Source organism: Ranitomeya variabilis, chromosome 4 (assembly GCF_051348905.1).
Source record: "Ranitomeya variabilis isolate aRanVar5 chromosome 4, aRanVar5.hap1, whole genome shotgun sequence".
Classification (NCBI taxonomy): domain Eukaryota; kingdom Metazoa; phylum Chordata; class Amphibia; order Anura; family Dendrobatidae; genus Ranitomeya; species Ranitomeya variabilis.
In genome coordinates, this window is record NC_135235.1 from 70,481,788 (window position 1) to 70,491,988 (window position 10,201).

At 47.8% G+C, this 10,201-nt stretch overlaps 1 long non-coding RNA gene across 1 annotated transcript; it reads right to left on the bottom strand.

Annotated features, from left to right (window-relative positions):
• Window positions 1–3,485: 3,485 nt before the first annotated feature.
• LOC143768411 (uncharacterized) lies at window positions 3,486–4,247 on the bottom strand. Its single transcript, XR_013213852.1, has 2 exons — window positions 3,864–4,247; window positions 3,486–3,630 (listed from the first exon to the last, which is right to left on the bottom strand). It is a non-coding gene; the product is annotated as an uncharacterized LOC143768411 (long non-coding RNA).
• Window positions 4,248–10,201: the final 5,954 nt, after the last annotated feature.

Genomic DNA, 10,201 nt, shown 5'->3' on the forward strand with positions numbered 1-10,201 from the left:
GAGTCTTGCTGCCCGGCTGGGAGTTTTGCTGCACGGCTGGGAGTCTTGCTGCACTGCTGGGAGTCTTGCTGCACGGCTGGGATTCTTGCTGCACGGCTGGGAGTCTTGCTGCACGGCTGGGAGTCTTGCTGCACGGCTGGGAGTCTTGCTGCACGGCTGAGAGTCTTGCTGCACGGCTGAGAGTCTTGCTGCACGGCTGAGAGTCTTGCTGCACGGCTGAGAGTCTTGCTGCACGGCTGAGAGTCTTGCTGCACGGCTGAGAGTCTTGCTGCACGGCTGAGAGTCTTGCTGCACGGCTGAGAGTCTTGCTGCACGGCTGAGAGTCTTGCTGCACGGCTGAGAGTCTTGCTGCACGGCTGAGAGTCTTGCTGCCCGGCTGGGAGTCTTGCTGCCCGGCTGGGAGTCTTGCTGCCCGGCTGGGAGTCTTGCTGCCCGGCTGGGAGTCTTGCTGCCCGGCTGGGAGTCTTGCTGCCCGGCTGGGAGTCTTGCTGCCCGGCTGGGAGTCTTGCTGCACGGCTGGGAGTCTTGCTGCCCGGCTGGGAGTCTTGCTGCCCGGCTGGGAGTCTTGCTGCACGGCTGAGAGTCTTGCTGCCCGGCTGGGAGTCTTTCTGCCCGGCTGGGAGTCTTGCTGCCCGGCTGGGAGTCTTGCTGCCCGGCTGGGAGTCTTGCTGCCCGGCTGGGAGTCTTGCTGCCCGGCTGGGAGTCTTGCTGCCCGGCTGGGAGACTTGCTGCCCGGCTGGGAGACTTGCTGCCCGGCTGGGAGTCTTGCTGCCCGGCTGGGAGTCTTGCTGCCCGGCTGGGAGTCTTGCTGCCCGGCTGGGAGTCTTGCTGCACGGCTGGGAGTCTTGCTGCCCGGCTGGGAGTTTTGCTGCACGGCTGGGAGTCTTGCTGCCCGGCTGGGAGTCTTGCTGCACGGCTGGGAGTCTTGCTGCCCGGCTGGGAGTCTTGCTGCACGGCTGGGAGTCTTGCTGCACGGCTGGGAGTCTTGCTGCACGGCTGGGAGTCTTGCTGCACGGCTGGGAGTCTTGCTGCATGGCTGAGAGTCTTGCTGCACGGCTGAGAGTCTTGCTGTACGGCTGAGAGTCTTGCTGCACGGCTGAGAGTCTTGCTGCACGGCTGAGAGTCTTGCTGCACGGCTGAGAGTCTTGCTGCACGGCTGAGAGTCTTGCTGCACGGCTGAGAGTCTTGCTGCACGGCTGAGAGTCTTGCTGCACGGCTGAGAGTCTTGCTGCACGGCTGAGAGTCTTGCTGCACGGCTGAGAGTCTTGCTGCCCGGCTGGGAGTCTTGCTGCCCGGCTGGGAGTCTTGCTGCCCGGATGGGAGTCTTGCTGCCCGGCTGGGAGTCTTGCTGCCCGGCTGGGAGTCTTGCTGCCCGGCTGGGAGTCTTGCTGCCCGGCTGAGTCTTTGAAAAGTTGCTAAATTTTGGAACAGCTTGGAGTTGCGCAATAATTTGGGAACTTTGAAGGATCAAAAAGGTCATGTATTGTGAGGGCCCTTAGTCTTCTATCGCAGTAGAAGAGCTCCGTATATGCCCCACCCCCACAGTATAAATTCCCGAGTGTAACCCTCACAATGCCCCCAGTGATGCATTCCCACCCATAGAACACCCCCAACACCCATACATTATGATGTACCTTCACATGATATTCTAAAATGTTGCACCCCACCCCCTCATGCAGTATGTTGCCCTAAGGCATCCCCTTGGCGCTATGACGCCCCCACAGTATAATGAAACAAGGTGCTCCTTCTCACTCAGTACAGTGCCTCTAAATGCCCTCCCAGTGCCCACCTCACAACATTCAGTTGCCGGAGCTGACGTTGCCAGAGCTGACGTTGCCAGAGCTGACGTTGCCAGAGCTGACGTTGCCAGAGCTGACACCTAAGGGTATGTGCACACGATGCAGAATTGGTGCAGAACTGCAGCAGATTTTTCTGCTGCAAAAAAGCTGCAGAACTGCACTGTGATTTACAGTACAATGTAAATCAATGTGAAAAAAAATAAAGCTGTGCACATGGTGCAGAAAAATCTGCGCCGAAACGCTGCAGATTTCAAAGAAGTGCATGTCACTACTTTTGTGCGTTTCTGCAGCGTTTCTGCACCCCTCCATTAATAGAAATCTGCAGTGGTAAAATCTGCACAAAAACACACTAAAAACGCACCTGCGGATTCTGCCAGGAGATGCAGATTTAGTGCAGAAAATTCTGCACCACATTTCCTATGTGTGCACATAGCCTAAGGGTATTAGATTCAGAGCCCACTCCACAGCGGGCAGCTGGTTGTATTATATGGATGCCATCATCCTCTAAGGCTATGTTGCGGATTAGGCTTAGGAATTTCTGGTGCGGATTCTGTCTCTCCTGGCAGTAAACGCACCTGCGGTTTTTTGTGTGGTTCTGTAGCGTTTTTTATGCGTTTTTGCTGCGGTTTTTACCCCTGCGGTTTTCTATAATGGAGTGGGTACAAAAACGGTGCAGATTCACAAAAAGGAAGTGACATGCTACTTCTTTTAAACCGCAGCGTTTCCGCAGCGGATTTTCGCAAAGTGTGCACAGCATTTTTTTTTTCTCATTGATTTACATTGTACTATAAATCAATTGCGGATCTGCAGCGTTTCTGCACCTCAAAAAACATGTGCACATACCCTTACAGCAGTAATTAACGTGACCACCGATTGCCGCTGTTAACCTGTTCAATGCTGCTGTCAGTTGCTGACAGCGACATTTAAGCGTGATGTGATCACAGGGAGCCGATGGGTTGCTATGACAGGCAGGGGTCGGCTAAATGCCCTCATCTCCCCTTCACCCCGCCTCTACCTCCTGCGCCGGTCATGTGACGACCTTATGTGACATCCAGCCAGTAGTTGGGCATAGAAGACAGTGATTGTTCCTATATACCACAATACTGCTGTATATAGTACAAGCGATCAGACGATCGCAGCTTCAAGTCCTGTAAGGGAACTAATAAATAAAATAAGTAAATTAAAAAAAAAAAAAGTTTTTAAAAATGTAAAAAAAATAAATAAAAAATTTGAATCACCCTGTTAAAATTAAACAGTTAAAAAAATGAAAAAAATATGCACATATTTGGTATCGACGTGTTCAGAAAAGTCCAATATGAAAATATAATATTGATCCAATCTGTAAAAACTGTAAAGTAGAAAAAAAACTTAAAATACCAAAATTGCTTGTTTTTTGTTGCTACAATAAAAAAATGCATTAAAAATCTATAAAAGCTTTGTAACTATCAATAAAAACATCCGCTCACTACCCAAAAAAAACCAAGCCCTCACACTCCTCCATTATCCAAAAAATAAAAATGTTACTGGTATTTGAAAATGGCGACTCAGGCTATTTCCTGGGGGCTTTTATGAAATTCAGAATTTTTTTGCCACTTTAAATTAAAAAAATGCAGGTTTGGTATTGTCCTAATCGTGTTGACCTGATTGGTCCAGGCAGTTGTCTGTACGTGAAGAACGGACATCAGACAACAGAAAATAATTTTTATATCCATGTATAGAGATAGCATTACAATCACTATTCTGAATTCTATGGCTTTTCTAATTTCGGACTTACATAGATTGTGTTCCAATTTTTGCGCGTCATTTTTCACAAATAAATAACTGCAAATATCTGAATTAGAGAGAGAGAGAATTCCTTATAAGTAGCCTAACATTAAATACCAATTGTATCAATAGTACATATTACTAGATGATTAACAAATATAAAGTTTTCTAAATAAAAATGTACAGGATATTAGAATTGGGAAGTAGAGGAAGCTTGACATAAGAAATCAGAACCTTTTACAGCTAGGAAATGTGGAATAATGACAGGACAGGACAGGGGTATAACACGCACATACTCACTACTAAACTCCTACGGAACAACCCTCAACGGAATTCTGGGTGAGCGGTTGCTTATATATTCCTCATGATGTCATAATATCCAGGCCAGAGGTGACCATGGCGACGATCCTGTGATGTCACAACATTAAAGAATGTGCTAGAACAAGCCCTGCAGCCAATGAGATCCAAGATAATAATGCGTAATAAAGTCTATGGAGGGTTTATAATAGTATGTAATATAAATAATCTGATACAGTAAATTGTTACAAATGATAAACACCTCCACGCACACAGATCCATGAAAACATATATGCAGAAGCTTGTTATAATCCTATTTTTTAACTTGTATTGTTCTTATACATATCCACTGTATGGACATAAGTATGGGGATATAGAATTTTGTAACATCCCACTCTAAATCCATAGGCATTAATTTGGCTGGGGTTGGTCCCCGAAGATTTTGGAGGAGTCTTTGGGATTTTTTGCTCCTTCATTCAGAAGATTATTTGTAACGTCAGACACTGATGCTGGATGGGTCAGGGCTAGCAATCTATTTTCTAGTTCATCCCAAAGGTGTTGGTTGAGGTTCAGACTCTGTGCGGACAGTCAGGTTCTTCCAAACCAAACTCCCCCCAACCTTGCCTTTATGGACCTTGCTTTGTGCACTGGAGCATAGCCGTGCTGGGACAGAAAAGGACCTTCTTCAAACTGTTCCCACAATGTTGGAAGCATATATTTGTCCATAATTTATTCTATACTGAAGAATTAGGACTTCCCTTCACTGAAACTAATATGCCAAAGCCGACCCATAAAAAACAACCCCAGCAGACTGATTCCAGATCACTACACTCCTAAGCCATCATTCCCATCCCATTTGGAACAGAAATGGTGGCTAGTGTGGGGAGTACTGTGAAGGCCAGTATATAGCATGAGAACCATTATACAGCGTGGAGGCCATTATACAGTGTGGGTCCTACTGTGGGGGCCATGATACAGTGAGAGAGCTTTTGTTAGGACCATTATACTGTGTATAAGGAATCTATGAGGACATCATATTCTGTATAAAGGTGCCTTAGGGACATCGTACTCTGTATAAAAGAGCTGTGGACCCACCATATGCTGTGTAAAGAAGCTGTGGGACCACCATACTGTATATAGAGGAGCTGTACATTGCGAGACTCTGGGGATATTATCAAATGTTAAGCATTATTGTTACGCAAGCACGAGTATTGTGGCCATCAAAGGGGCAAAATTTGAACACTGTTTTTTTTAAGGCCTTTGCACAGAGCATTAATATTTTTTCATAGAGGGCAGAAAGGAGGCATTATTACTATTTAAGGGGCACAGGGGTTTGCAGTATTATGTGGGGCACTAAGAGGAGCGCTGTTATTGTGCCAAACAGCAGGTGTAGTAATAGGGACACATACGGCAGCAGTGGCTCAGTATTTGGGTATCCGTAGGATGAGGCATTTGTGCCGGTTGAGAATAGATGATGCCATTCTGGAAATGTGAGAAGTCAAATGTCTTTGTTGTATTCTCTGCAGACGAGTCCTGGCTGGAAGAAGTTGTCATGTTGGTCTGGGTCCAGGCTCAGACTGGCCCACCGGAGACCCGGAGGATCCTCTGGTGGGCCCAGGCACTGACACCTGCTGGCAGGGCCCCCACTGCTCCAGGGGCCCCCACTGCTCCAGGCGGCCGGGGGGGGCCCTGGAGCAGTGGGGGCTCCTGGAGCAGAGGGGGACGCTGGGGGGGCAGAATGCTGGAGACACACTGTGGCAGAATGCTGGAGACACACTGGGGCAGAATGCTGGACACACACTGGGGCAGAATGCTGGACACACACTGGGGCAGAATGCTGGAGACACACTGGGGGCAGAATGCTGGACACACACTGGGGGCAGAATGCTGGACACACACTGGGGCAGAATGCTGGAGACACACTGGGGGCAGAATGCTGGACACACACTGGGGCAGAATGCTGGAGACACACTAGGGCAGAATGCCGGACACACTGGGGGCAGAATGCCGGACACACTGGGGGCAGAATGCCGGACACACTGGGGGCAGAATGCCGGACACACTGGGGGCAGAATGCCGGACACACTGGGGGCAGAATGCCGGACACACTGGGGGCAGAATGCCAGACACACTGGGGGCAGAATGCCAGACACACTGGGGGCAGGACTGGAGGCATGGGCAGAATGTAGATACAGGGCATGATTGGAGACACGGGGCAGAATGAAAGACATGGGGCAGGATTGGATCATGGGGCAGGATGGATACGATGGAGACAGATGGGGCAGGATGGGGAGATCATATGGGGTAGAATGGATACTCATGAGGGCAGGATGCGAGAACATATGGCTGGAGCCAGGAATGAGATAAACGGGGCCAGGGTGGGGAATATTATTACCATAGGGGCTAATTAACCCCTTCATGACCCAGCCTATTTTGGCCTTAATGACCTTGCCGTTTTTTGCAATTCTGACCAGTGTCCCTTTATGAGTTAATAACTCAGGAACGCTTCAACGGATCCTAGCGATTCTGAGATTGTTTTTTCGTGACATATTGGGCTTCATGTTAGTGGTAAATTTAGGTCGATAATTTCTGAGTTTATTTGTGAAAAAAACGGAAATTTGGCGAAAATTTTGAAAATTTTGCAATTTTCACATTTTGAATTTTTATTCTGTTAAACCAGAGAGTAGTGTTGAGCGATACCGTCCGATACTTGAAAGTATCGGTATCGGAAAGTATCGGCCGATACCGGCAAAGTATCGGATCCAATCCGATACCGATACCCGATACCAATACAAGTCAATGGGACTCATGTATCGGACGGTATCCCTGATGGTTCCCAGGGTCTGAAGGAGAGGAAACTCTCCTTCAGGCCCTGGGAACCATATAAATGTGTAAAAGAAAGAATTTAAAATAAAAAATATCGCTATACTCACCTGTCCGACGCAGCCGTGACCTCAGCGAGGGAACCGGCAGCGTTGTTTGTTTAAAATTCGCGCTTTTACTTGGTTACGTGAATTCCCGGCTTGTGATTGGTCAGAACGGCCATGTTGCCGGGACGCGGACCAATCACAGCAAGCCGTGACGAAATTACGTCACGGCTTGCTGTGATTGGTCCGCGTCCCGGTAACATGGCCGCCATTAACCAATCACAAGCCGTGACGTCACGGGAGGCTGGACTTGCGCACTTTTTAAAAAGCGCGCGTGTCCAGCCTCCCGTGACGTCACGGCTTGTGATTGGTTAATGGCGTCCATGTTGCCGGGACGCGGACCAATCACAGCAAGCCGTGACGTAATTTCGTCACGGCTTACTGTGATTGGTCCGCGTCCCGGCAACATGGCGCCGTGACCAATCATAAGCCGGGACGTCACTGGAGGCTGGACACGCGCGCTTTTTAAAAAGTGCGCAAGTCCAGCCTCCCGTGACGTCACGGCTTGTGATTGGTTAATGGCGTCCATGTTGCCGGGACGCGGACCAATCACAGCAAGCCGTGACGTAATTTCATCACGGCTTACTGTGATTGGTCCGCGTCCCGGCAACATGGCGCCGTGACCAATCATAAGCCGGGACGTCACTGGAGGCTGGACACGCGCGCTTTTTAAAAAGTGCGCAAGTCCAGCCTCCCGTGACGTCACGGCTTGTGATTGGTTAATGGCGTCCATGTTGCCGGGACGCGGACCAATCACAGCAAGCCGTGACGTAATTTCGTCACGGCTTACTGTGATTGGTCCGCGTCCCGGCAACATGGCGCCGTGACCAATCATAAGCCGGGACGTCACTGGAGGCTGGACACGCGCGCTTTTTAAAAAGTGCGCAAGTCCAGCCTCCCGTGACGTCACGGCTTGTGATTGGTTAATGGCGGCCATGTTGCCGGGACGCGGACCAATCACAGCAAGCCGTGACGTAATTTCGTCACGGCTTGCTGTGATTGGTCCGCGTCCCGGCAACATGGCCGCCCTGACCAATCACAAGCCGGGAATTCACGTAACCAAGTAAAAGCGCAAATTTTAAACAAACAACGCTGCCGGTTCCTTCGCTGAAGTCTAGGCTGCGTCGGACAGGTGAGTATAGCGATATTTTTTATTTTAATTCTTTCTTTTACACATTTTTACATTAATGTTGTTTCGATACCGATACCCGATATCACAAAAATATCGGATCTCGGTATCGGAAATTCCGATACAGCAAGTATCGGCCGATACCCGATACTTGCAGCATCGGAATGCTCAACACTACCAGAGAGTTATGTGACACAAAATACTTAATAAATAACATTTCCCACATGTCTGCTTTACATCAGCATAATTTTGGAAACAAATTTTTTTTTTGCTAGGAAGTTATAAGGGTTAAAATTTGACCAGTGATTTTTCATTTTTACAACAAAATTTACAAAACCATTTTTTTTAGGGACCACCTCACATTTGAAGTCAGTTTGAGGGTTCTATATGGCTGAAAATACCCAAGTGACACCATTCTAAAAACTGCACCCCTCAAGGTGCTCAAAACCACATTCAAGAAGTTTATTAACCCTTCAGGTGTTTCACAGCAGCAGAAGCAACATGGAAGGAATAGATTAACATTTAACTTTTTAGTCACAAAAATGATCTTTTTGCAACAATTTTTTTATTTTCCCAAGGGTAAAAGGAGAAACTGGACCAAGAACTTTGTTGTCCAATTTGTCCTGAGTACGCTGATACCTCATATGTGGGGGTAAAGCACTGTTTGGGCGCACGGCAGGGCTCGGAAGGGAAGGAGCGCCATTTGACTTTTTGAATGAAAAATTGGCTCCAATCTTTAGCGGACACCATGTCGCCTTTGGAGAGCCCCCGTGTGCCTAAACATTGGAGCTCCCCCACATGTGACCCCATTTTGGAAACTAGACCCCCCAAGGAACTTATCTAGCAGCATAGTGAGCACTTTAAACCCTCAGGTGCTTCACAAATTGATCCGTAAAAATGAAAAAGTACTTTTTTTTCACACAAAATGTATTTTAGCCTCAATTTTTTCATTTTCACATGGGCAACAGGATAAAATGGATCCTAAAATTTGTTGGGCAATTTCTCCTGAGTACGCCGATACCTCATATGTGGGGGTAAACCACTGTTTGGGTGCAAGGCAAGGCTCGGAAGGGAAGGCGCGCCATTTGACTTTTTGAATGGAAAATTAGCTCCAATCGTTAGCGTTTGGAGAGCCCCTGTGTGCCTAAACATTGGAGCTCCCCTACAAGTGACCCCATTTTGGAAACTAGACACCCAAGGAACTTATCTAGATGCATAGTGAGCACTTTGAACCCCCAAGTGCTTCACAGAAGTTTATAATGCAGAGCCATGAAAATAAAAAATTATTTTTCTTTCCTCAAAAATGATCTTTTCGCAACAATTTTTTTATTTTCCCAAGGGTAATAGGAGAAATTGGACACCAAATGTCGTTGTCCAGTTTGTCCTGAGTACGATGATACCCCATATGTGGGGGTAAACCACTGTTTGGGCGCATGGCAGGGCTCGGAAGGGAAGGCATGCCATTTGGCTTTTTGAATGGAAAATTAGCTTCAATCATTAGCGGACACCATGTCGCGTTTGGAGAGCCCCCTGTGTGCCTAAACATTGGAGCTCCCACACAAGTGACCCCATTTTGGAAATTAGACCTCCCAAGGAACTAATCTAGATTCATAGTGAGCACTTTGAACCCCCAAGTGCTTCACAGAAGTTTATAACGCAGAGCCATGAAAATAAAAAAATAATTTTTCTTTTCTCAAAAATGATTTTTTAGCCCACAATTTTTTATTTTCCCAAGGGTAACAAGAGAAATTGGACCGCAATAGTTGTTGTCCAGTTTCTCCTGAGTACGCTGATACCCCATATGTGGGGGTAAACCACTGTTTTGGCACACGTCGGGGTTTGGAAGGGAAGTAGTGACGTTTTGAAATGCAGACTTTGATGGAATGCTCTGCGGGCGTCACATTGCGTTTGCAGAGCCTGTGATGTGCCTAAACAGTAGGAACTCCCCACAAGTGACCCCACTTTGGAAACTAGACCCCCCAAGGAACTTATCTAGATGTGTGGTGAGCACGTTCAACCCCCAAGTGCTTCACAGAAGTTTACAACGCAGAGCCGTGAAAATAAAAAATCATTTTTCTGTCCTCAAAAAAGATGTTTTAGCAAGCAATTTTTTATTTTCTCAAGGGTATCAGGAGAAATTGGACCCCAATATTTGTTGCCCAGTTTGTTGTGAGTACGCTGGTACCCCACATGTGGGGGTAAACCACTGTTTGGGCGCACGTCAGGGCTCGGAAGGGAAGTAGTGACATTTGAAATGCAGACTTTGATGGAATGGTCTGCGGGCG